We start from the raw sequence: 27,129 nt of genomic DNA on the forward strand, positions 1-27,129 counted from the left end.
ACAGTGACAGAGCTCTTTTTGTTTAGAATATCATCAGGTTCAATCATCACTGGGATTCGCTGTCTATTACCATCCAGTTCTCAGCCATTTTCAGCTTTTTTGCACAGGTGACTATTAATTACACCTGAACAGCATGGCCTTTCTGCTAGTAGTAATAACACATAAGATGTTAGGTTTCAGAGTAGCAGCCCTGTTAGTCTGTATTCTTTCTACATAAGATGTTGTAAACTGGTTTCCACCCTCTTACACGGGGCTTCAATATTACTGAAGACAAATGGTGTTACTGCGTTTCATGCAATCTAGATGTAGCCATGTCAGTCTCAAGATATTAGAAAGACAGGTGCATAAGGTAATTTTTATTGGATGAACTTCTGTTGGTGAGAGACACAAACTTCTGAGGCACACACAGCTCTTCTTCAGGTATGGGAAATGAACTCCTAGCAAAATGCAAGGTGGAAGGGATTGTTTAGCATAAGTAGTTAGCACATATTGTAAGGGACCATTCCAGGTGGAGTGGATCCACAGATTTTGAAAACTGGGTTGGGGGGTTGTTGATCATTGTAGCAGTGAAGATATGTCTGCAGGTTTTGTATCTGTTGTTCTGGCAGGGTCTGGTGCCGCTTTGAGTTGGTGTCTCCTGGTCTGTGGGGAGCTTATTTCTGATGAGCTTGGAAGGGTTGTTTGAAGGCCAGAAGTAGGTGTTCAGGAAAGATTTCTTTTTGCTCTATACCTGACCCTATCAATCATCATCCTCAAAGGAAACCGGCACAACACTTTCAAGAGATGCGTCTGGGAGCTTAAATTCATTACTCTGCTAGACACCAAAGTCATGGACTGAGCAGAGTCACGGATTTATGTCTTATTACAGCAGTCTGTAACCCACTAACCCTTTCTTTTTCTCCTAGGACTTCAGAGGTGATGGTCCCTGACAATATGTGCTAACTACTTATGCTAACACTGTTCCACATTTCATTTTGCTTTGACGTTGGGAGTTCCTTTCCCAGAGCTGCAGAAGAGTGGTGTGTGGCGTAAAAGCTTCTCTCTCTCACCAACAGAAGTTGGTCCAATAAAAGATACTACCTCACCCACCTTGTCTCTCTTACTTCATTTCAGTAAGAGAACAGGAGGCAGGAGTAGGCTCAAAAATGCCAGTTTTTATTTCAAACTTACCCTGCTTGCTATATGTAAAGCCTGCAGTCTGACCATCTTGCAACGTGAACTCTCAGAATACTGTGCTATGCAAAATGAGTGATACTTTATTTGAAAAAAAAAAAAAAGCACAAATTTGTGAGTACAAACTGCAGAACAACCAGCTAATGTGCTTATTTAACTCAGAGAAGAGCTGCCTGGGAGAAGCACTGTGTATGGTTATAAAGCAGTAGTTCTCAAACTTTTGTACTGATGACCCCTTTCACAAAGCAAGCCTCTGAGTGCGACCCCCCCCCCCACTTATAAATTAACACTCTATATATTTATTATAAATGCTGAATGCAAAGCAGGGTTTGGGGTGGAGACTGACAGCTCATGACCCCCCCCATGTAATAACCTTGAGACCCCCTAATGGGTCCCAACTCCCGGTTTGAGAACCCCTGTTATAAAGCTTTCTTTGTGTGTTTTATGCTCACTACATTAAGAATATGACAAAAGTTGCTGAGTTGCTCAGGATCTGTGGATGACAAGCCACTCTAAGATGGATCTAGAATTCAAATATCCATCCCTTACTTCCCACAGCATGGAACCAGGAGAACTTCTCGGCGCAAACAGGATTAGCTATAAAAAAGACAGCTGATCGCAGTCATAGAAAAGCCACATATAATACAAAGGAAAGCAATAAGGCAATCAAAGGCATTCTGTTTAATAGTGTGGATAAGAGGCAGAACAGGCAAACTTATTCTTTGAGTAGTTAAAGTGAGAGGGTAGCAACTTACACATTACAGAGAGAAAAGGAGGACTTGTGGCACCTTAGAGACTAACCAATTTATTTGAGCATAAGCTTTCGTGAGCTACAGCTCACTTCATCGGATGGTTAGTCTCTAAGGTGCCACTAGTGCTCCTTTTCTTTTTGCAAATACAGACTAACGCGGCTGCTACTCTGAAACATTGGAGAGAGAGACCCAAAATGAGTGAAGAATCAATGAAGAAATAATATGCATCTTGGTATGCCAAAATCTTCTGGAGTAAACTAAGAGGGTTCATGGTGTCAAAAATGGAAGACCTAGTGCAAAAGTGACCCTACCCAAATGCAAGCTGTGGGAATGCAGCTGGTGCCCCACCCTGAAAAATGCATGCAATTCCTTCTACAGTTAGCAATTCTGCTGACCACTGTGGAAAGGCAGGGCATCCATGGGCCTTCCTCTCTCTACCACTCTTAGCAGGCTTGTGCCACTAATTGTGCTTAGGTGCAAACAAGGGCTGCAGTTGTGCTCATCTCCATTTCAGGAGGCTCAAAGCCACTTGTGCACTTTTACTGGGGCTGGCCACAATCTGTCCCTCCACAAAGAGGATTTCTTTCCTCTTTAAGGTGTATTAGATATAAAAGGGCAAATCCTACAATTTGTCAGTTATAATTGATAAAATTATTGTGGGTTGCACAGCAGAACCTGTCCAGAATTTCATTCCCTTACCTCATTTTAGTAAAGGGGAGCTATATTAACCCTTAAGTGCCACCTCACTTTAAGCTATGATGGATTTCCTGGCTCCTAATCATTTCACTAACCCAAAATCATTCTTGTTCTAGTTAAGTGTGTAACTCAGCTCAGTATTAACTATGGAACCTGTACCCTTATTATGAAAGGACTATAGTCATGTCATAGTTAAGGTTCTAGCTGGGTTTCATAATAAGCCGTATATTTAGACCCTTTATGACTCTGGCTAGCAATTGAGTTTGGCCTAAAAATTAAAAAGTTCTCTGAAAGAAAAAGGAGAATTTTCTGAAGTGATTGAAAAAAAAATTGGTCAAAGTGGTTTAGAGTTACAGGACACTTAGAAAAAACAAAAGACAAAACAAACCATCACCCTACTTTCCAATATTGGCATCTATTTAACATTACCGTAAAGTAGGCACTCACTTCTTAACCACATCCTACCAGATGGGTGTAGTATTGCAGTCCTTTTCTCACCCCCTGCAGCCAGAGCTTGGTGGGGCTTCAGTGGCTTGGCCCTCTGGCAGAGTCACAAAATCTAAATCAACCCCTTCTGGGGTATCAGAGTCCAACAAATAAGCAGTTTATTCCCCTTCATTAGGGTCTTCAACCCCAGCTCCAAGCCCTTAAATTCAACGTTTTGTTCAGGCTCCCAAAAAGACTTGTCCCCTTCTTGGAGTTTACATCACTTTGCCTGTGGCCAGTAGGGGAAACTGAGCCTATCCACTACTCCAAGGTCCAATCAGGGACCCCATACACAGCAGCCACACACTGCTTGCTCCAGTCTATCACTTCTATTTCCCTAGGTCTCTTCTTACTAGGCCCCTTTTGTCTCCAGCCCTACTTCAGGGCCAGAATCCTCAGGGTCTTCTCTGGTACCATACCAGAGACAAACACCCTTCTTCTCTTCTCAGGTCCCAACCAAGAACTAAACTGCTAAGTCCAAGCAGCTCCTTTTATCTGGGCCAGAAGGTCCCTGATTGGCTGTTACTAGCCCCTCCAGCCCATGGAGGACCAGGTCTCTCTAGCTTCCAAAATGGCTGCTCCAGAGCATCCTGTCTAGGCAAGTTTGGAGGACTTATCTATACTGCTCTTTTCTTCTCAGATTGCTGCTTCTTGGGGCGGGATCTGATTTGACCCTAAAATGTGCATTAGAAATTGCTGTTTCAATGGAGATTACTACTAAAATTGGCAGAGAGTTGCAACAACAGCATGTAATCTATGCAACAAATAAACTGTGCATCAAACAGAAAACACAACATGGAGAACATTCAAAGATTGTGTGTTTTCATTGTGGGACACAGTCTCACAATGCTAAAGGTTGTTGGTGTAAAGACAAACCATGTAGAAACTGCAAGAAATTGGGTATACACAGAAGATGAGCAGGTCAGTGGAAAAAATACAAACACCATCTCACAAGGGCAATTCCAGAGAGTTTCAAATTGATCAGATTGCAGATAATATGGAATCCTCTGAGAATGTTGTAGCATCTCTACAACAGTTTAGAAGACAGTAAATGGAGTGTTATTTCACTTCCTTTACAAATAGAAGGAGTATGACTTACAATGAAGTTTGACACAGGATCTTCTGTTTCGGTAATTTCTCTGCAGAATTATCAGAGAACACTTAAGAAGGTGATGTTGCAGAAAACCTCAGTGCTTCTAACAATATATAGAGGAGGAAATCCTCACTCCCCCGAGTGTAATTATGGTGAAGGTAACATACAGTAAAACTGTAAACTGCTGCTCTGGCAGGGTTCTGGGTGGCTTCTACAATGGAAGATTGGGTGGCCCAGTAGAGGTTTCCCAAACTATTTAAAGGGATATTATTCCTCAGTTCCTTTACACTGCAGGCAGATTCTGCAAAGCTCTTATGATCCACACTGCAGGGAATAGGGAGAGCTGGGCCTGGGAACCCTGTGGAGCTCCTGAACTCTTCATTGGCTCATACTTAAAAAACAAACAAAACCCATGAGGAAATTAACAAATTAAAAAAAAAAACTTTAAAGTTATTTTTCTGTATACAAAGAACTATTCCAGTTAAAACAAAAAAATTCCATAACTAAAAATATGGAAATGCCATTTTTGTCTCTTAATTTAAGCTATGGAGGCCCATTTCCTCTTTGACTCCCTGCTCCTCCTTATAATGAAATGTGTGTATATTAAATTTAGGAGTACTTGTATTGTATTTATTATAATTTTGATGATGGTTTTCCCAGTAGTGAAAACCTGGATATGGGACTATAGCAAATTTTGTATGAGACTCTCTGGCATCCATAATTTCACACAAAGTCTTTGAATCTGATTCTCCTCTTACATACTTTAGTTTTACATCAACGTAACTTTACTTACTTAAATGGAGTCACTCCAGATTTGCGCCCGTGTAAATGTGAAGAGAATCAGGCCCTTTGCTTTGGTTTGTTGGCGTAAAATGAGAATGAAAGACACATCATTGAAATGCCATACAAGGTTTTCCTCTCTGTCTTCCTAAGTTCTTGGTGTTATTTAAAACCATATCAGCAGGCCTCTACCAATGATATGCAGAATAATAAACAATAGTTTAACTGATCAGTTTTATTCATTATCTAACTTAAAGGCAGACAACAAGGAGACATTGATTATACTCTATAACTGTACCAATGGATTCTCTATCAGATGTACATCTAAACCCAGTGACCCTGTGACTTCTTGGTGCTGACTGGCAGAGGGCACAGAGGCACATAGGGTTCCAGGGCTCCCCGTGGTCTGGTCTTTACATAATAGTTTGTCAAAGGGTGTCATGTAAGATCTCTATTGAAAGCTTGTGTCACACTGATCATCATGTATGTATGGATAATATGTAAGGAGTTATGTTAAGATCCACAGAAGAGACCTCTGCCACTTGAAAATAAAGTAACTATGAGCAACAGTAAGTTGTCATCCTCTGTGTGGACTAGCCATTAGAGGTATACATTTTGCCAGTGGATTTTACAGCTATCTGCTGCTAGAAGAGGATTGCTCAACTTCAGAAGTCCTGATTCCTATTCCAGGTTCTGAGAGGAGTGTGCTTTAGTGATTACAAACCCTTCTTCTTCTGTGCTGTCCAGCCGAATCCCTTCTGCCCCCACCCCCCAGCTTGTCCTTGTCCCAGTCTGAGTCTCCCCCTTCCCCTTCCTCCCTCAGTTCCATATCCTAGTCTCATACTAGCAGACCCTGGGCTCCACATCCCAGTCCCCTACCTCTTGACTCCTTGTCCCAGTTCCAGTCCCCCACTGTGATGGGATCCCCGGGGTGCAGCCTGGGACTGTGGGACCACTGTACCCCCTTAACTCTCCAGCCTGGGCCATCTCTCACAACACTTTGTGAGTGACAAGCAGCAAACCCCTCCAGGTGCTGTGATCACTCAGCACAACAGCATGTTGAGCCCCACACCCCGCTAGATTGCATGAATGCTCCCAGAGCCACTCATGAATCACACAGAGTAAGACATCAGCCAAATCTCCCCAGCTCCCAGCCTTGTACTTTAGGAATATACCATCTTGCACTGCTCAAGGCTAGCAGTGCAAATTTATTGATTGGTTCACCACTTCGTCAATGGAAAGCAGATATACAACAGCTTTTGCAAACCTGAGCAAGCACCCTTACCAAAAGCTTCAGGCAAACTCACTGGTAAAGATAAACATTTAAACAAATTTATTGACTACAAAAGATAGATTTTAAATGATTATAAGTGATAGGCAAAAAAGTCAGAGTTAGTTACCAAAAGAAAAGAAAATATAAGCATGCAGTCTAAACTCTCAACCCTATTAGACTGAACAACATCTAGATTAAGCAGTTTTTCTCACCCCACTGGATATTACACTCCTTAATATACAGGTTTGTCCCTTAAACCTGGGCCAGTCTCCACTGTTGGAGTCTTCAGTCTTCTTCTGAGTGTCTTTGTTCCTTGCAGCATAGGTGGGGGCAGGAGAAAGACCAAGCATGTGGCCACTGTGTTCTGTTTTATACCCTTAGTCCATGTGCTTGGAGAACACAAGTCCAGGCATGTCTTGTGGGCGTTGCTAAGTCCCCAGGCAAGGTTGAGCAATTCCCCTGCTGTAGCCTTATGCAGGTGAGTCATTGCATTGTAGCTCCCTTGCTGGACAATGGCTGGTGATTTCTGTTCAGCAGTCATCTGGGTGTTAGTTTCCTCCCTTGTCATTGTTTCTGGAAAGCTAATAGCTGGGTGCTTCCCAAACCAACAGCATATTTTAAGTGACAACTATAGAACACATTCTCATAACCTCATATGCATTAATGATGCATATATATATATATATTTAGATAGAAAAATTACTTTCAACAGATCATAACCTTTCCCCTGATACCTCACATGGCCTGCTTTATATTCAATATCACAATTATATATAAATGCGGAATATGTGGGTTACAAGGAGCTCCCCCAAGGTATGGAATGTCATACCCACACCTTGTACCAGTCTCCCCCATTGCCACTCCTTTGGCGCAAGGTCTGTCTCTTCACTCCTCTGCATTCCAGCCAGGCTTCTTCCTCCTTACTGCCTGGACACCAGAAGGGGTAGCACTGAGAGCACAAGAGAGACTGTCTCCCTGCTCTCAGGTCCTGTGCCTGGCATCGTAGCAGCCCTAGTTGCCTGGAGGAGCAATTGCAGCCTGGCCTGCTCAGTAGAGACTGAATCTTTGAAGATTTTAGCTGCTCAAACTCTAACTAGTCTCTACTGAACATATGCAAACTGAAATTTTTCAGAGACTTATACATTTGCCAAATGTGAGTGAATTTTCACAGGGACAGGAAGAGGCATATCCCAAAAACTAGGACAAGCTATCTGCCAAATGTAAACTCCTGTCTCCAAACCATGAAGTGCTAGAACTTCTTAATGAAAGAGCTGTATGAATTTTTGTACTTTTTTGTCACTAACACCACCTAAAATATATGATAGTTGTACATATGATTGTTGCATTATCCTCTGTGCTTCATCATATATTGCTCATCTTTTTAGATTGTAAGCACTTTAGGGCACTATGTTTGTATAGTTCCTAGCCCTGTGCAAATAACTCTGCTTGGTGTCTCTATGTACAGCAGTATAATAAAATAATATGTATATGCTTTGTAGACTACACTATTTTCAGCTGGTTTCCAGATGCAATTCATGGTGTTGAATTTCAAGCCTACCTGGCTAGCATAATGGCAGCTTCTCTCTTCGTGCTCTTTCCTAGCAATAAAGGTTGGCTTAAATGCTCTTGCTAACAGACTTAGCCTCTACATTTATACCTTTATGTCTAATGGTAGAGGAACTTGTCTCTGGAATTTATTTTCCTCCACTGATCCAACAGACTCTAAGTTTCATTTCCTTCAAAGTATGCAGTAAGGCCTATATGTACACTCAGGCCAGTTGTGCGCAGCTGAATTTTTGAAATGGTTAAGTGGGATTTTTAAAATTAATTAGCATCATTGTAGACAAATGCTGTCCCAAGTCATCCCCCTTGTGGCTTGCAATGGCCCTACAGGCACCTTGCCTCAGTTTCCTTTTGAGTTCCCCCAGAGCAATCAAGTCACAGCTAAGGTCTTTGATACAATATTTCCCCTGTCCTGGGGTTAGTTTATTCAACAGCATTCAGTCCCCTTTCTGCTTACCCCTCAGATTTAAGGTAATTTAAGGTAACGATTTAAATCCTCCTTCTTGGGACTATGTCTTTAAATCCTGGCCTCCCTGGCCCGTAACTTGCTCCTCAAGTTTAGGGGTTACACAGGATTTAAGTCCTCCTTTTTGGGCTGGTTAACTTCTTTCCTCCAGGAGGTGGCTTCAGCAGCTTTCCCTGACTGGACTTGGAGCTCCTTTTGAGTCATCCACCCAGTCACCTGAACACTGTCTTAATTCTTACCAGGTGCGTTTAGGTCTAAAAACCCCAAACACCTATCTATGCTGGCTGGGAGGGAGGGAAGCTTTGCCCCATCCCCTTTATACATTAGCTGATTTCTTGTAGGCATTATGGCAGAAGTGGATTTTGAGAAGGGATCGGAAGGAGGAAGAGACAGTAATAACTGGACCGATCAGTTCAGGAAGAAGATACCATGAGTAAGGGTAGTGTGGAATAAAATGTGAAAATGTTTGTGGGCGAGGTGTGGATGATGTCATTTTTAGTGGAATAGAAAAGGCTATGGAGAGATGGAGCAATAAAATACATCAGCAGGTAAAGAGGGAGTGGCAAATTATTGAGAGGCCTTGAAGATAAAGACAAGAAGCTTGAACTTGATTTAGTGATAAAGAGGGTGCCGGGGAGTATTCAAAAGAGGAATGGTCAGAGCAATGAGCACGGAAGTTGATCTTATCAGATATGTTATGCACGGGGCAAGTGAGGTGTTGGGGAGGCCAGTGAGGAGGTGGTTACAATAATCAAGATGGGTGATTAGAAAGCTGAACAAATTCTAGCTTTTTACACAAAACCTAGTTTTCAATAAAGGAAACATTGTTAACTATATATAACAGTTATCATATTTTTGATTAAAAGGTGATAAAACTTTCTATTTAAAAATCTCACGAAGAATTTTGAAAAACAGTTCTGTTTCAAGCCCTTCAAAATGAAAACAACTTCAAATTTTCATTTTTTGTGTGATTTTTCTCCCCCAACAAGCTTTAACTATTGTTGATAATTGGCATTCCAGGACCAACCAAAAGAACTCTCTAAGACCTCTACAGGCTCTATTGTGAACCTGATTAATAAAAAGCAGGCAGTATTAGCCCTTCAATTAAAGGTACTATCTTCTATCATCTCCTACTAATGTTTTCTCCATTATCCAGCCCTTGTCTTCTCCAGACTGAGCCTCAGCCAACTTGGCTTTCATTCAAGCTCTGTGTACACAGGGTGACCAGATGTTCCAGTATTCAGGGTTTTGTCTTATATAGACAACTATTACCCTCCACTCCTGTCCCGATTTTTCACATTTGCTATCTGGCACAGGTGCCGGGTTCCTCCAGGTCCCGGGAATACTCAACCCCCTGCCCCCACCCCGTTCTCCCAAGCTCCCCCCGCCTCTTCCTGCCCAGTTCCACCCCCTCCCCTGAGTGCACACTGTCCACTGCTCGCCCTCCCCCCAGCACCTCCTGCATGCCACGGAACAGCTGATTGCGGCGGGCAGGAGGCCCTGGGAGGGAGGGGGAAGGAATTGATTGGCAGAGCCACCAGTGGGGGGCAGGTGCTGGGGAGAAGCGGGGGAGCTAGCTGCCAGTGGGTACTAAGCCTCCACTAATTTTTTCCATGGTTGCTCCAGCCCTGGAGCACCCACTGAGTCAGCACCTACAAGGCCTGCTGACAGCAGTTCCAGGCCCCAGGGCCAGAGCCAGGGATGTCCCTGGGGGGGCAGGGGGCAGAAGTGATGAATCCGTCACTTCTGGTACTGACATCACTGGCCAATTGCACCGGCCCGCAGAGCCCCCCCAAAGCATGGGGCCCAGAGTGGTTGCCTGCACCTAGGAGCCCTGCGGCCCGTGACAGCAGTGATGGTGGCTGGGGGCCCTTGGGCCCTTTTAAATCACTCAGGCCTCTTGGTAATTGTGTACAACAGGCACTGTGAAAGTCAAAACAAAGTGCAATCAAGGTTTAAGGAAAAGAAATGTTGAATAATATCACCATACTGTTGTCACTGCCTCCCTTTCCTTGCAGCACTGAACTGAGAAACACATAAGAAGATACAGTCTTTACTCTTTGAATCTTACAACCTAATATAGAAAGAAACAAGAGTGAAAGCAAATAGCATTTTAGAGAATCATCAAGGAAAACTTAGGAAGAAGTGGGATTTTAAAAAGAACAAGAAGCTCACTTCGTACACAGGAAGAAGGAGGCTGTTCCAAGGCTAGGGAACTGCATGAAAAAAGACATGAAGAAGATAGTGGGAAAAGGAGTCAAACGGAGTACATGGTGGTTGGAGTGGGGAAAAAAGTGGTTACTGTATACAAGCACCTTTCTCAATGCCAGAATCTCCACACAGCCCTAGAAGTTTCTGCTAAACTAACCAACAATTAAATAGTTAATGTTAGCAATTAATTTTTTATCAAGAGACTTCAGAGTCACCATGCTGTTGAGCTGAATAAGAGCATTTCACACCTGTTTTAGCTTTATTGACCCTGAATCTTTTCTCATTTACATCAATTTTACATTGGTATGACTCCACTGACTTAAATTTAGTTACTTATGATTTACATTTGTGTAACGAGACCCGGACTCATTCTTTCTGTCTGTCTGAAAACTCAATCAGATACCCCTGCATTTGTTTTATATTTTGATCTGTTGCAATCATAAGGTTCAGAAACTTCATTTTTTTAAAATTAAAGCATAACTTCTGCAGCAACTGATGAGGCCAAATGAAAAATGCTGGCACAGTGTACTACTGCATACAAACTCAGTCTGACCCTGGGGAGCCCTAAGGAAAGGGAATTGGTCAGAACAAAGGGGGAAAGAGGAGAGAATTAGATGAAATGAGGCAGCTATGCAGAGCATTGAAATTTAGGCAGAGGAGCTTGAACCTGAAGGAGAATAGGACAGTAAACCATAGATAGGGGGATACAAGGAAGGTAAAGGGAATAGGATTAGAGTGACAGGATAAGAAGATAACTTTAGCCTCAGTGTTCTAGATAGACTGGAGAGAGAAGGCAGAAGTAGGGAGACCAGAGAAGAGGAGGTTGCAATAGCCAAGGTAAGAGTTGACCAGGATTTCAGTAGTTGAGACACAGAGAAAGTATACTCCAGTTTGCATTTTATTATTACCACTTTATGGTAGTATCTCTTTATTAGTGCTATTTCTGCTTGTAATTTCTTCCATTTTCAGTGAGGACTACAAGACTTGTCAAACAAACAACAAAGAAAAGAAGAAAGGAAAATGTAACAAAACAAAAATGGTAAAGTTTGCATTTTGATTCTATTTCACAAGTAAATGTTATTTTGACTATTGCATAACTGAAAAGAAATGATTTAAGAATATTGGATAGGTGTTGCAATATTAGCCTAGACAATATCAGAATATGTATAGTTGCCTTCTTTGAGAAAGGTGTATATGTTTGGAACTACAGTTTCTAACACACACTTTTCCAAAATTGAGATATGGGATGTAGTGCAAAGGTTATTTAAATGCATATTATACCATGTGTAACCCTTCTGCCCATCAGAGTTGGCAGCAACAAGGGCCGGGTTCCATATCTAGGGGATCCATTCCAATAACACAATGCAAACCGGCTCGAGCCCCCACCCAGTGACCTGGGACAAATATATACCACCCCCGCTGGGCGCCTCCAAGAGGCAATACTTCCCCTCTCGCAAGCACATAGTCTGAGTGTAGCAAAAGCCTTTTAATAACAGAGAGAAACAATGTGGCATTATGTTTGGGAAACACCACCAACAGGATTCATAACAAAACCCACCCCGAGCAAAAACCCACCCCAAGCAAATTGGGGCATGCCCTTTTCCCTTTGGTTCTTGAGTCCAGCAACCCCAAATCACTCAAAGTCCCAAAAGTCCAATGCCCCAAAAGTCTCTGTCCCTGGTCAGGGCCGCCCCAGAGTTCGAAAGTTTATCTGCGGAGCTTTACCTCCCAACCTGGGTGGAAATGGGACAGGGGTAAGAGGCACCTTACATGATCTGAAGCTGACTGCCCCACGAACTCCTTCGCTCGGCTGCGCTCCGCTCCGCCAGCCGCCCCACAAACTCCTTCGCTCGGCTGCGCTCCGCCAGCCGCCCCACGAACTCCTTCGCTCCGCTCCGCCAGCCGCCCCACGAACTCCTTCGCTCGGCTGCGCTCCGCTCCGCCAGCCGCCCCACGAACTCCTTCGCTCCGCTCCGTCAGCCGCCCCATGAACTCCTTCGCTCGGCTGCGCTGCGCTCCGCCAGCCGGTCCGCAGGGCACTCCAGCTGGCCCGCCAACTGCTCCACAATATATCTTCCGGCTCCCCCACTACTTAACACAACACTCAGTGATTTCAGCTCTTAGGTGAATTCAGCTTGTAGTAGGGGAGCCCCAGTGCTGGTGCACTGTCAGCCCAAAATGAGCTCAGCAGCCTATAACTAGACTTCTAATGAAATCAAAATTAGCTCTGATATTCCACAGTGGAGAGAGGAGGAAGTGCAATTAGCATGTAAGGCCCTCACCAAGGGGCCCATGCCACCAAGTATTAGTACTTGTCCCCAGCCTCTCTCCATTCACACAGTTTTGGAACCCATGACCCTTGCCTAGCGAGTGCTACTTAGTTGATGGTGAATCCCTCCATCATAACAAAAGGCCACGTACAGTTCCAAGCACAGTTCTCATAATCAGGGTAATAACAATTTATTCTTCCTGCCCCAATAACAGAGACACTGGGGATCCCACAGCAGCCAAAGTGACCATTTGGGCAGCTATGGTCTCATTCTAGGCGGGGTGGGTGTGTCTATGCAAATGAGATCGGCCCCTGAAGTTCTTTTCCACAACTTGCCACACCTCACCACCAGATGTCAGGGTGGAGCTCATCCTGACACTGCTTACTGAAAAGAAATGATTTAAGAATATTGGATAGGTGTTGCAATATTAGCCTAGACAATATCAGAATATGTATAGTTGCCTTCTTTGAGAAAGGTGTATATGTTTGGAACTACAGTTTCTAACACACACTTTTCCAAAATTGAGATATGGGATGTAGTGCAAAGGTTATTTAAATGCATATTATACCATGTAATGTATAGTAACCTTCTTTAGAGTGTGTAATGTCACATTATACAACCTTTTGAGAGATCATTTTTGGTTAAATAAGACACATGCAATGAAAACACTTGAACGTAATATATATTTGGATACATATTAATATGTTTATAAATATCATGAAATATATATGTAGCTTAAAACTAGGCTTAGCATAATTCATTTTTTACTATGTTTGACAGATAATATTGATGTTAATTTTTAAGCATTTTCCCCAGTTGGTATTTAGTTAAATTTTCACAGTTGCAGGAAGTTATTGTGGGGTCAGACAATGTGGGGAGTTGGACAATAATTATTTAATGACAGTAGAAGCTGAGATTCAAAAAGTTAAAGACTTGTAACCATTAAAACACAAATTGTCAATGTCAAATGTCAAAATATACAAAGTAAATAGTCTTAAATCAAACTCTAATATGTTTCCAAGGAGCATTTTTCTTACTTTGTCTATCTGTAAATTTCTGTTACTATCAATGGAAATATTTTTTCATCAGTTTATGTATATATGGTGAAATTGATGTTTATTAACATTTACTGATACAAATCTAATACTTAAAACTCATAATGAAAAATACAGGTAACGTATTGTTGAAAGAAATTTCAATTTTTTTCATGATTTTGTTAGTGCCCAGAGACCCCAATCAGGATTGGGGGCCCACTGCTTTAGGTACTGTGTAAACACATACAAAACATAAGATGCCTGTCATGAAGAGCTCAAGTCTAAAAAACAGCTGAAATGCCCAATGCAGCTCAATAAAACAGAGAAGGGTAGAGGAAATGATTACAGCACACAAACAAAGTGATTAAGCTGTGATGGGCCCATATTGTTAATTGTGTATATGATGGGTTGGCCCACTTGAAGATGCCACGTGATGTACAAGGATACCACTGAGCCCGCCTGTTCCGCCAGCCTGGGCCCCCTTTGTCCTGTCTTGTTGAGCCAGGCTCTTAAGCCTCCTCTAGCACACTCACAGGCAGGGCCACACCCAGCTGCAGAAAGACACAAACACCGAGATCAGCTCTGGGAAGACTCAGCTTAAGGGACTTGCCCCAGCACTCAGGTACTCACCTTCCTTGGAGTGCAAACCCAAAGGTATATTGTCTTGCGTTGTATAGAAAGATCTGAACAGCGCAAGCTCATGTAAATTTGCCCTCTCCCTCAATGTGAAGAGAGATATACACAGTTTGATGCCAAAGCACCAGATATGGATTGCACAATCTGCGTTTAATAATAATAAAAAAAGTTTATTAACTATAGAAGGTAGAGTTTAAATGATTATAAGGCAGTGGTGGGCAACCTGCAGCCCATGGGCCGCACACGGCCCGTCAGGGTAATCTGGTAGCGGGTCACGAGACAGTGTTTACATTGACAGTCCACAGGCACGGCCGCCTGCAGCTCCCAGTGGCTGCGGTTTGCAGCCACCCGGTTTATAGTTTATCATTTATTATTATCATTAATTGCAGTAACATCTTTTTCTTCTTCTTCTTCGAATGATGTCTCCAGTATGGAGGTTGTCAACCACCACCTTCCATCTTCTGCTGTCGCGACAGGCACAGCATTGTAAATCTTCCACTCCTCTTTGGATACCAGCCCATCTGGCGATTTTTCAAATGTAGCTGGCTTTCTTCCTCTTCCTGATTTGCCTGTGATCTTGCCTGACAGTCTGAGTGCTGGAATCAAGTCACTCTGTGATTGATGATCAATGTGTTCACAAAAATATGTTATTCTCCTGTCTAGGATCTCAAGTAATTGTCCTGGATCCCAATAGGATCTCAAATAATGGTGCTATTTTTAAATTCATCCTTCTCATCATCTCATCCATAGTTCTGGTTATTTAGCTCTATTATTTTTCCAATTTTCCAGTAGTCAATTTTATACAGGATGCCTGGTCACCACATCAGTGCACCCGGTACTCCATTTTACACTGTCTTGCCTGGGAACAAGGAAGCTAGTCAGATTGCAAGGCTTCTTTGCAGGTTTAATTATACTGTATAACTTTCCATGTCAGTTGGTACTAGCAGATAGTTTCACAAATATCTTCTATGAACAAATATCATTGACCCCTTGGGGATCATTAGCCTTTCCAGAATCCCTTCTGGTAAGGCAATTGCATGCCACTATGATTAGGATTGGCTGTAGGCTTATTTAATTGCAGCTTACATTTGCCATGTCCAGTACAGTCTTTGGGCTTTTGTGGTATTGTCAGTACTGTGTCGGATTGTCTGCAATTTCTTATTTGACGTGTCTCCCTGGTTATATTGCAGCTAGCCTTCATAGCTAAAGGCCGTTCCACTATCAGCAACCATGGATATGCTCAGCGGTAGATGCTGCTGCCCCTTCGAATGATTACCCAGGGCACCTAGGGACCCAAATCATAGACCTGTACCCCACTGTGCTAGGCACTGTATGAACACACACACACACACAAAGACTGTTCCAGTCCGAAGGAATTTATAAACATCTGTTTCTTCTTTCTTTCTTTGTTTTTATGTATGCATGTATGAATGTACTTAGTATAGGATGGGGTTGGGCTGAGGAATGGCAGAAGGAGTTGAGTAAATTGGAGCAAGAAAGTGGGACAAAATAAGGAAGGGAAAAAGAAACTGAGGAAGGAGAAAGGTAAATGAGTACAGGAAATAAGGAGAGGAAGGAGAGAAGAATGGAAGCAGGGATAGTGAGACTGGAAACAGAGGGACTGTGAGGGAGATAGGCAGGAGAAGAGGAAAAACAATGAATTAGCACACAGAAATTAATTATTTTTGTTACAAATTGTACAAGAGGCCAGATTCTATTTTCACTCACACTGGTCATAGTAATTGCACTTACATTTTAAAAGGTATATGCTTTATTAGGGTTCCAGACAGATACTTTTCCAAGGCAGCCTTCAAATCAATTGTAGGATTGAAGTCTATGTAGTTTAAAGCTTCCTGTTCCCTCCCACTTTCCAAGTGTTCACATATGCCAAATAGTGGTAGACACTTATTTTATCCAAATATTGCCTCTTCTTCCTTGAAAACAGTCATAATTCCAGAGGGTCTGGGCCAGATTCTGTCCTCAGTTACAGTGTTGTAAATCCTGATAGTGATAGTGAAGAGGGAGTCCTTGAATAAATGGAATATTCACTTTCTAATTCTGGAACAAGAGTCTAACCATTCGTTCGAATGTGTGAACACTTGGGAATGTTGGCGGGAGTAGGAGGAAGATTTAAAGTACATACATTCCAATCCCACAATTTATTACACCTGATTTGAAGCTGGCTTGATAAACACGTCAGGATTCCTGTGAAAGTCTAAATCCTTTTTAAAATATGTCAAATATTTGATTTTGCCTTCTCAGTGAAAATACAATCGACTTAGTTGCCACACTTTTACTTCATGAGACATAGAAGGATATCACTCTTCACGTAAGTCATTACTTATACTATTCGTTCAGCTTTGGTGAATTTATCTACTTCGTCAGTAAATTAGAACTTTTGTAGTGATGCTGCTGACATCAGACCTGTCCATGAGAGCTGTAGCATGGAGAGTATAAATACATCAGTTTCACATCCATGGTGTTTATGAAGAGATATATTATACTTTATTTATTTATTTTTGAGCTAGAGCAAGTGCTTTCAAACCATAAGATGGAATTGATTAATTTTAATGGTATTTTTAAATAAGGTCAGCCTCACCATGGATCTGTGGATGACAAGACAGATAAAACTCAATACAACAATGCTTGAAGTGGAAAGTATAAGTGTCTATGCCAGACCCTCACTTTTCACTGCTGTCAGTTGAAAAAATAATTAAAAGATAATTGGTATATGCCATAACTTTTTTCCAAGTTTGAGTAATGAAACAGTGAATTCAAAGCTAGGATTTGTGATCCTTTAGTGGAATTACGATTAGCAAAACTCCAGTAGAAAATACATACATTTCTAAAATTGCAAGCACAAATGTTCAAATTTAAACATAAACTTTACATTCTGGTGTCCTAGTGATAATGATCTGTACTAATGTGTGAGGGACCTATATGCCATTGCTAGTTCAGGTCTCTTGCTGGGACTTTGTAGTGGCAGAGTGCTCAGTGGTTACTCTTTTGACTGATTAAATAGAATTACGGATTCCATCTACAAATCCTGATTCAGAAAAGCACCCAAGCACATGCTGAAGTCCATCCCTATTTAAAAAAAGCACTTAAAATCACATTTAAGTTCCATTGACTTCAACAGGACTTAAACACATACTTAAAATTAAGCATGTACTTAAGCACAGTTCCAGAGTAAGGATGTTTTAATGAACAGAGACCAGAGCCATGTTTATTCCTCTGCAACTAGAAGGGTGGCCAAAATATGTGGACCATTGAGGATAAGTTAAATTTGTTTTGATTCTCAGATACAGAGATCCCATAAAACAAACAAAGACAACAAAACAAAAAAACCAAATGTAGAAATGGTAGACTATATCATTTTATTTTATTTTTTGTTTAATCTTAAAAATTTCTCTGGTTTTTATGTATTTAATTAGCTGAACATTCTTCTGTTTTGGTTCAAACTATTTACAAAATTAACTCAAAAGAATCCCTCACTGTGGATGGTGATTAACATAATTTAAAATGTCATCCTTTCATAGTCATTGAGTTAGACCTTTTCCTTTATCACTTCATTTCTTTCTTGCGCCAGACACAAAAATGGCAAGTATGACATTGTATCGTAGGTGCCGTTTACCATGGGACACATATATGTTCCCCCATAGCAACAGGTGTTCTCGTCTTTCCAGGGCATCCACAGCTAGGGTGAAGTGCACTAATCATCCTTTCCTACCACCACCATGTAGTAATGGTGTCACAAAAGTGTTTGGCTTGGGCTGTTGACTTCAGTCTGAGTCTCAGGGTGGGGCTGTTAGGAAGGAATTAGTTGTAGTGAGACAAAAGAAGCTTTAATATTTCTAGTCTATCCCCCGCAGGAAAATTATTAGCCTAACACACCAAGGGCACGCAGGAGAAGAGCCCAGCCCTTCAGCTCCTTCTCAGAGGCACTGCTCCTCCGCACATTACCCGCCCCGACCCCCGGCATTTGTGGTTGCACTGTGAGAGGGTTGCCGAGGTGGGATGGAAGTGGAGCAAGCAGCTCGACTGACCCGTGCGCCTTACACAGGCATGAGGCTCTCTCCGGGGGCGTTTTGCACAGCGTGGTTGACATGAATTGATGCAGGGTGGAGAGGGCTGGTATTTGCTTCCTTTCTGGGCAGGGGGGAGCCGTTCAGGAGGAAGAGCTGGATTAACTAGCAGTGGGCGAGGCTGAGATCTCCAGGTCCTCGAAGAAGCGGGCGTGAGTCCCATGGCTAGAGAGGGGGAAGCAGCCGCGCAAAGGAAGTGCGCAGCCTCCATTTTGGCAGAGGGAGCGAGGAGAGCCTGGCTCTCGGAGTCTTGCCGCCTTTGCCGCTCTGAGCCCCGCGGACCACCCCCAGGGCATTGCCTGGGGCGCCCTGCGTGTGTCACTGCAAGGCAGAGGCGCTTCAAACTGGCCCCTTTCTGAGCCTCAGCTTGGTTTGAATTGGTCCCAAGTTCCCCGCAGCAGCTTCCGACAAAATGGAGGACGTTACCACCACTACCACCACCACCACCACCAGCAGCAGCTCCTCCAGGAGCCATGGCGGCTGCTGACATGGCTCCCTCCCCCAGCGTGGGTGGGAGTCCTTTGTGGAGGAGGCGACGAGACATGGGTGTGGAAAGTCTCTGCCCCGGGAGAGGGGACTGTGCGCTCTCTCGCTCTTCTGTGGGGGAGGGTTTCCATTAGCCACACTCTGTCCTTCATGGAAATGGCTCCAGCCCAGGTTTACAGCCCTGCCGGGGGCGGGGCCCAACCTATAAGAAGCTGTGGACGAGCTGTGCCCGCCTTGCCCTCGGCGACCATGGGGTAATTACCCCGTGCCCACGACTGGGGCAGTTGCCCATGGGGACTCAGCACAAGGATGGGATAGGTAATACTCTCCCCACCCCAGCAGTTGTCTGGATGAGTGTGGCCAGCCTTGTACCCAAACTTCTGCAAGTTACTGTCAAACAGCAGCACTGGGAACCGGAGCGGAGCCCCCGTCGCCTCCCAGCCCCAATACTCGGGTATTAGAACTGCTGCTGCTGGTGGGCAATGAAATTCGGGTTTCTCTAACCTGATGGATTAAAGTGGGAAGAACGGTGGGCGTGGTTAGAAGAAAGATTGGCAGCTTTTAGACCCAACCTGCCGCAGGATTTTCTGATGGACGGACGGTCCTTCCAATCGGCTTGCCTACCGCTAAAGCTCTCCCTTTGTGGGAGCCAATGCGCGGATTAGGAAGGCCGTTCTTCCCCAAGCTCGGTTGGCCCTGCTCCTCCTTCCCCTCGCTAGCAGCTGCGCTTAGCCCGGGACTGGACCGAGTTAGAGTTGAGGCGGCGGAGGAGTAGCGCGGAGTGCGTGTGACCGGGGGGAGGGGGAGATCCGTGCCTGTGAGCGGTGGGGAGCTGGGTAAGGTGGGGACGGGGAGTGCCGCACCCTAGGGGCGGACGGGGGGCAGCTGGAGGCTCAGAGCTGCCCCTAGGGCGGGGATGGGAGAGGAGCTGCCGTGCCTCACAGCCACCCGGGCTAAGTGCCCCACTGTGGCGTCGCTGCTGCTGCCGCCTCTCGCCACGGAGAGGAGCGGGTAGGACCAGGGCAGCCCCACTGACTGTCTCGCTCTGGTGGGGGCGAACGGGGTAAATCGGAGGGGGTCTGGGACAGAACCGGGGGCGCAGGGGCATTTGGGGGGAGGGGTGTTTCAGTTTTAGCGCCTCCTATTTTAACTCGCTCCCTCCTCCTCCGGGTCCTCCGCTGTTGTTATGCCCCGCTTCTTCGCCCCCTCCCGCCCGCGGGTGTCTCCCTCCCTTGCCCGGCGCTGCGCTCCGCGGATCCTGCTGCCGCCGCCGCTGCTCCCCTCCCGTATTGTTTGGCTGGGTGTCTCTAATGGCGGACAGGAGGCGGCAGTGCTGCCGGCCGACTGCAGGGGGGCAAACCCGAGACCCGGGGCAACTGCTGAGGGAGCGTGCGGGGCGCAAGGGCGTTATTCCAGCCCAGAGGGGTGGCTGCTGAGGGCTCTGTGCCCCCCGCGGCCGGGGACTCCGCTGAGGGGCTGTTCGGGCAAGTTAGCAGGTAATAATCCCCCTTTCTCTGCTGCTGGGCTGCCTCTTACTTGCACCTTCCCAGGAAAGGCCCCGGGGCAGATCCGTGCAATCCTTTCTTCAGCGGGGAGCAGGATGTCTCTTTGGGGTAATACCCCATAACCCACTGGGAAGGCCATGTGTAGAAGTGGGGGGAGGGAAGTGGCGGGCAATGCAGGTAATACCTGCCCAGGCAAAGGGGACTCTGCCGACCCCCCCCCCCCCCGGCCTCATGTTAACCCCCATGCCTTTCCCCTAGGCTCCAGCCCAGTTTGGTGCAGCCTTGGCAGAGACCAGAAAGGAGAGGAGCTCCATTGTGAGTGCTATTTATGTATCTATTACTGCCTCAAGTAGCCCTGCCTTTGGGGGGTCAACCCCCTTCTCCGTTGTGGTGTGGGGATCGGGGTAAGAAGAGGAGCGTCTGGGATAGGGTGGGGGAGATGCCTGGGTGCAGCAGCTGCTGCCCTGGGGCGAAGCGCCTGTAATGGCTGTGAGGCGGCTCCTCCTCGGGGTGGGCGCTGCTGCTGCAGGCATCGCTCCTGCAATACCAACTCCAGCAAGCAGACGACGGGCTCCTGCTGCTGCTGCTCATGTTACTCAGCTGGGGAGGGGGAGGGCATATTTCGGCTGCCCTCTAGAGTTTTAGATTGTACATTAAAATACACAACGTGACACATTTAGCCATCTTTAATTTTTATATCTTTCCTGTAACCTGCCTGTAGGAGTACGGGAGAAGGCAGAGATCTAAAATAATCCAGTAATTCGCAGAGCCTATTCCAGTGTTTGGCCTTTGTGTAGTTGGATCAGTTCTTGCTGCCTGCGGGTTTGCTTGGGTGATTCTGTCGGGTGCCATTGGGGTTTCACGTGTCACGGCAATGTTCCTGTGTTAAGCAACCATCTGCCTTACTCTTTCCCCAAAACCCCTGAGGTCACCTGAGAAACCCACACCTTGTCACTGATCCGTTTCAGTGTCTCATCGGTATGGGATTTTCGAAGCAGATTGTGTTTTCTGTTAGGTGTTAGGTCACCTAAGGAGAGACCGACTATTGATCCCTATTCACATAGGTTCTGTAACTTGTCGCAGGTTTGCACCTTTTTAGTAATATTCTTTTCTGCGCTCTGTGGAATCACGAATCCCAAAATTACAAAGTAGCGCAGTGAAGGCGAAAGTAATATTAGTATCTATAGACACAATGTATTTTGAGAGCTCCCGGGACTGGATGCTGTCGGTGCTGCAGGGTTTCGCCACTGGAGGCCGCTGCAACGATCTATTGATTGACTAAAACATCTCGTTAACAAACGTGCTGGAGGCAGAACAAAACAAGAAGTCAGGACATACTTTGGGCAGTAAACTCGGTTTTGTGTAGAAGGATTCCAAATCTGAAAATATTCCTAAACATTTAATCATCTTGTTTGATATATAAATATTACATAGGATAGTCAAAGAAAGTAAAAAAGGAAGTTCTTTTCCAGCAGCATTGGGCAGTAACTTTACTTTGTACTTTTTATTATGTACAGAGATACAGAGACTTGGTGACTCCATACATAAATCCACAGCTCTAATTCTCTGGCATTCATGTTTGTATTTATTCTGAAATTCTAAGATGAGCAGTAACACTGACCATTAGCACTCACACAGCCTCTAACTATTAAAGAGCTTGTTCTAATATCTGTTTTGATGCAGTACCTTATTTTTAATTTTTATGTTTCTGTTTTGCCTGTGGCATAAGGCTACCTTCCAGCCTCCGTTCTGATTCATTATATATTCCAGTGTAATAACTATTGTAGACTTTGTCTGTAGTACATGTTGCTGTAATAGCTAAGTTCTGAGTAACATAGCTTATGTCAGCATTGTAAAATTCTACTAGCCTTCTCGCTCAGGGCAAGTAACTTTTTTTTTTTTTTTTTGGATGTGTGAGTAAATATAATTAGGTTTATTTATCATTATAATCATCACTACCACTATCACAATGGCAAAGGGAAGGCAAGTGTATTATTGTGCCTGGACGAGTACATTTTCATGACAGTCTTGCATGGCCACCTGCTAGAAGACAAGAATAGCTTTATACAGCACTCTTTCTGTATAAAAGTATAGATAAGAACCAAACATCTTGAACCATCATGGTGTTCTAAAGGCAGATGTGTGGAGCAAATCCCTTTTTACAAAGCCTCTATTTCACCATATTAATAAACTAAGTTAATCTTAATTCTTCATTGACCCTAAATTTTTTGTTCCATTCTACTGTTGCTCTTTCTTTGGAATAAAATGTTGGGAGGGATTGTTTTGACAAGTATATAAAAACAAAGTGCATTTGAAATTCTGTATCTTCTATGAATTGAGCTTGTGCAAAACATACGTGAATGCATGTGGAATCAAGGTTCCAGTTGATTTATTGTCCAACTCTTTTAGTAGATTTTGTTGACTCGGTCTTGGCTATTTGTTGTGCCTTGTCCAGCACTACTATTTTTACATTGCTGTGGCATCCTTCATCCCAAAAACTTTATGTATTGTACAGAGAACTACTGAAATCTAGCTTACATCTTTTATGGTGGATGGCAACCAAATAGACACACTGGATAATAGGGGGAATGGGAAATTTGATCAAGGACATTAGAGCCAGTACTGCTACTAATGAAAAATGCTACAAAATTTTCGACGCTTGTGAAGAGCAGGCCTTTTATGTTAGATTTTCTTCCAAAAGGCCTGTTTTCCTCAAATGGCAATGAATTCTGTCTAAAGTACCCTGGAATGATGAAGGGTTGTGTTACAGGCAGCCTAGTTGGATCAAACCTGCTGGGGAGAGAACTTGTCTTCTCCAGGAAGCTGGATAAAAACTTATTTAATGTAGACCTTATAACTGTGTGTGTTTAGAGTCTTCTTGGCTAGTAGAGTTCAGTTTTTTTTCCTGTCAAAAGTAGTTCACTGCAACTTGTTTTATTATTAAAGCCAAATTTTTGCCTCAGTGATTTAGGTTATGTCTACACTAGCACTTGTAACAGCAAAACTTTTGTTGCTCAGGAGTGTGAAAAAACACCACCCTAAGCTACAATAAGTTTTGCCGGCATAAACGCTCACGTGCACAGCGCTCTGTCGTTTGGAGATACTCTCCTGCCGACATAGTTACTGCCGCTCATTGAGCTGGTTTTATTATATGCGACTACATAATGCGACTACATGAGTGCTTTTACAGCAGCACAGCTATATCGCTGTGCCTCTGTACGCTTGTAAGTGTAGACATGGCCTTAGTCATGTTGCCTTCCTGGAGCCTGTGACTTACTAGCTTTCTTATGGATGGGAGACTAAGTTCTTTTTGAACTTCGTTCCTTACTGCTTGTAGGGTGCCTGCTAGTCACAAGTGTTGCTGAAAGTGGAAATTACTATGTCCTTCTGTGTTGTTGGTTTCTTGTCCTTTATGCTCTTCGTGCAGGACCAAAGCTTATTTCCTCGTCACTTGAGTCCTAATACTATTAGGAGAAATCTTTCACCTGAAAGAAGTTAAGAAATGGACTAGAAATATAAAGACACCTATGGTGTATAGTTAACTGTTATGCCCCTTTTCACTTGGTACCTTGATACATTGATTAAACTCAACTTGCATGTACTTAAATAGTGATTTTTTGCAGTCTAAGACCTCTTCCAGTTTCTGGAAGTGATCAGTTAAAAAATAAAACTTCATTAATCTGTGAAACTCAGTGCCACTAGATATCATTGAGTCCAAGAGCTTTATAGGATTATATATATATGTATGAGAACATCCACAGTTACATGATAGGATTAAATTTTTTTTAAAGAAGGGATAAAAACTTAATGCTTGAGGACTTAACTCTTGTCAGTTAGTGCTGGTCTTAAGAGACTTCTTATAGACAGTTATTTCATAATTGTCCACTACAAGGTTTCTTGCATCTTCCTCTGAAGCATTTGGTACTGGTCATGGACAGGATAATGGTTTATGTGGATTGCTGTTCTTATCTGATATGGCAATTCCTGTGGTCTTGAAACAACCAGGCTGCTTTCTGCCGGGAGTCTAATTTGGGGCTCTTGTTGACAGCCTAACTTGTATTGGTGTGTGTTCAAATTATTTTAACTGGGAAATGTTTACAAAGTTATTTCTGTTAACATTTATAATTTAGGCTGTGAAAGTCTTACTAATTCAACATATCCAAAATGAATCAAGGTCATTCAGCTCTGTACTCAAATGAGTATTTCCAGATTGATGCATAGTCTGTATAGACTTGACACTAAAACCCATTTGAAGTAGAATCTTGTGTGGGTGATAGCTCCAAAGTGTGTGTGTATTTTTTTTTTAAATGTTTAAACTCCCTTCTGTCCCCATCCTGCACTAAGACACACTGAATGATTATTTGATGATGATCTCATGCTTTGGGTGGTGGTCTCACTTAAAATCTACATTCAAGATTTTCAGTAACTTAAATTTGAATCTTGCTGTGTTATTGCATGTCAGGTGTGCACTGTTTTAGATCTCTAGAGCATACAGCATTTAAATGTATTGCTGCTTTTTAGAATGCTTAAAACATTTTTGCAGACTGATTTATTGCAAGAAACTACATACATAGAATACTATTTTTGTTAATTTAAATAAATGTAGCACTCCTTCATTTTTGTCCATGCTGGAAAAAGCTTTGGGTTACCTGGAAGAATTTTATTTTTATTGCAATTTCACCAAAGGTGCTAATCCAGACTGGAACCCCATAGTGTGACAGGTGCAATACAGATATCTAGAAAGACATGGTCCTGCCACAAAGAACTTCTCTTTCATTTGTCACTTCCCATGCTAATGAGAATGTGGAAAAACAAATGTTACTCCCTTTTTTTTCCTTCCCCAGTCTTGGCTATTATGTGAATTAGCTATGTGCACATTTTAACAACACCAGATCACTTAAAAGTATTGTCCTTCCTCTGTGACTTAGTTGTCATGGGTTGGACCAGAAGGAGGTCATTGGAAGAGGATAGTAGCCTTACATCAGTTTTAGGGTGGGCATTCTATCTGCATGAGGCATCATAGTGGAAAGCATGAAGATGGCTGTCAGAAGAGGTCAAACTGGCATTTGAGGTTGGCATAATTATGGCAGAGCAGGAAAGTTGATAGTTATAATTACAGTTGCAGCAGCATACTGAGGCATAAATTGAACCACCTGTCATCTCTCTCCTATCCCTCCTTCTCCTTCCAATACAAAAAGGTGCAAGCTGGAGTTGCACACTGGGAAGGATTTCTTTGATTTGTATCATTTGGGTGTACGTTGACACCATGGTAATGAATGCTATATACGTGCCTATTAAAAAAATTACTATGCTAACTTCACATATCTCTTACCTCGGTTCAGGATCAATTTTCACAGAGTTTAAGGTCAGAAAGGACCAACAGATCATCTTGTCTGACCTGTATATCACAGGCCAACAGCACCACCCAGCAACTGCTTATTAAATCCAACAACCAAAATTAGATCAAAGTGTTACAGCTCACAAAGACTAGACTTATGTGTCACAGTCAGAGAATATGGGGGCCTAAGGTACTCCAGTGCCTTAGGCCCCTGCAACAGCAGGGAAATTATTGTTAGATATACCCAGATAATCCTGGCAAGTGATCACGATCCACATACTTCAGAGGAAGGCGGAACCCCCTCCTGTTCACTGCCAGTCTGACCTGGGGGAATATTTCTTCCCAACCTTACATGTGGCAATCAGCATGTGAGCAAGAGCCAAGTACTTGAGAGAGAATGCTCCGTGCCACTTCCAAGCCCTGGCACACTCTGCCCAATGTCCCATCTCCAACTATGGTCATCCCTGATGCTTCAGAGGAAGGAGACAAAAAAGCCACCCCAGAATACATTGGTGTGTGTGTGTTTTCCAGGCTGTTCCTTCCTGACCTGCAGCTGGCCTGCTGAAATCCTGAAGCATGAGCTTTTAGGAATTTAAGACATAAACCTGAAGTGAGCCCCAGAACTGCTGAGTCATGCCTTTTATCACAATCAACCCCATCATAAAATCACTCATATAAATATGTCCAGCTCTCTTAAAAGTAAATTGTTTCCTCCCCACAACTCCTATTCCAGAATCTCACCCCTCTGATGACCAGAAACTTTCTTCTAATTTCCAGCCTGAATTTGTTCATGGCCCGTTATATCCATTTGTTCTTGTGTCAGTACTGTCCTGTAGCTTAAATAGGTCTTCACCCTCCCTGGTATTTATCCCCTGATTTATTTATAGAGAGTAATCATATCGCCTGTCTGCCTTCTTTTTTGCTAAACTTAAAAAGGCCAAGCTGTTCCATTCTCTATAAAATAGGCCCTCCATTCCCCTGATGATTCTAGTAGTTTTCTGCACCTGTTCCAGTTTGAATTCATCTTTCTTGAACATGGGTGACCATAATTGTATACAGTATTTCAAGTGAGGTCTTATGATGCGTTGTACAATTGCATTAATATTACTCTGTCTCTACTGGAAATGCATCATCTGATGCATCCTAGGATCATGTTTGCCTCTTTTGCAGCTGCCTCACAGTGGTGGCTCATAATCATCCTCTCGTCAACCTACGGATCCTGGTTTCTCTTGTCCTCTGTCACTTCCAGATGATAAGCCCCCAGCTTGTAGCAGAAATTCTT

The 27,129-nt window shown here is 43.5% G+C and overlaps 1 protein-coding gene across 10 annotated transcripts in view; it reads left to right on the top strand.

Annotated features, from left to right (window-relative positions):
* The first annotated feature begins 19,686 nt into the window (after positions 1 to 19,686).
* Positions 19,687 to 27,129, top strand: part of ZMYM2 (zinc finger MYM-type containing 2) — a 185,814-nt gene continuing 178,371 nt past the window's right edge. For 6 of the 10 annotated variants that reach the window (XM_075127291.1, XM_075127313.1, XM_048845169.2 and 3 more), the window contains exons 1-2: positions 19,687 to 19,840; positions 20,768 to 20,824. The gene's annotated coding sequence lies outside the window, so the exon portion shown is untranslated. Of the gene's footprint in view, positions 19,841 to 20,044; positions 20,068 to 20,237; positions 20,501 to 20,767; positions 20,825 to 27,129 lie in introns of those variants that run through there. The other 4 variants (XM_075127304.1, XM_075127302.1, XM_075127306.1 and 1 more) reach the window with 4 other exon arrangements.

This window comes from Caretta caretta, chromosome 1, assembly GCF_965140235.1.
Source record: "Caretta caretta isolate rCarCar2 chromosome 1, rCarCar1.hap1, whole genome shotgun sequence".
In the NCBI taxonomy this organism is placed as follows: Eukaryota; Metazoa; Chordata; order Testudines; family Cheloniidae; genus Caretta; species Caretta caretta.